This window comes from Papilio polytes, unplaced genomic scaffold (assembly GCF_000836215.1).
Source record: "Papilio polytes unplaced genomic scaffold, Ppol_1.0 DF824180.1, whole genome shotgun sequence".
Lineage (NCBI taxonomy): Eukaryota > Metazoa > Arthropoda > Insecta > Lepidoptera > Papilionidae > Papilio > Papilio polytes.
The window spans coordinates 3,894,988-3,895,792 of NW_013525024.1; positions in this window are offsets into that span (position 1 = coordinate 3,894,988).

An 805-nucleotide genomic window follows, 5' to 3' on the forward strand; every position below is an offset into this window, starting at 1 on the left:
ATGTGGTGAAATACTACGAGAACACAGAAGACGGGCGTCACTCCGCGTTTCTTGCCGGAGGCTCCATTTTGGCCCACTTACCCTTCTCACTTCATCCTAGATTTCTCTTTCTGAGCGTCTCGTCGAGGGTGAATAAATAGTAGGCAACGCATCTGCCATTGCTGAGGAGTAATAAGTGAAGACTGTGGGCTGCGGTCTCTTCACTATTTGGTCGAATCCAGGTGGTAATCTTGTTGGTTTGCAACCTTAGAATTAAAAATCTCTGAAGAACTCAGGATCCAGTAGCTTGGCTCATGTCATCTCATACCACAAGAGCTCACTCATTCTCAACTCAACTACAATGATTTGGGTCATATTTCGGGAAAATCTATGATTTGTTTGTTTTCTTAAGAAGCAAAGATATATGTATACTTACTGATAGCTTTAACACAATCGGAAAATTCCTATTCATCGGACAGTAACATTCAAAAAAACGTTGTGGTCTTTTAGTTCTTCAAATCTAGGGCTAAGTTGTAATTATAGTAAGACACCTAATGTACGCATATGTGGTATTATACGAGTATGTGGTAGGTACTTTTCGTACACACTTATGGTAGTTTCATGATCGATTCGTTTCATGATCGTTTGTTTTAGAATTTATTTTGAAGAAGTGACTACATTTCTTCCTCATTTTACTACACTGAAACATAATTATGTATGTTATTTTCTATGGCACAAGTGTGTTTGACCTTGAATGAATAATGTAACGTAGTGGAGCGTGTCGGGGCGCGGGGGGAGGCGGCGGGGGGAGGCTCTTATCGCGCCG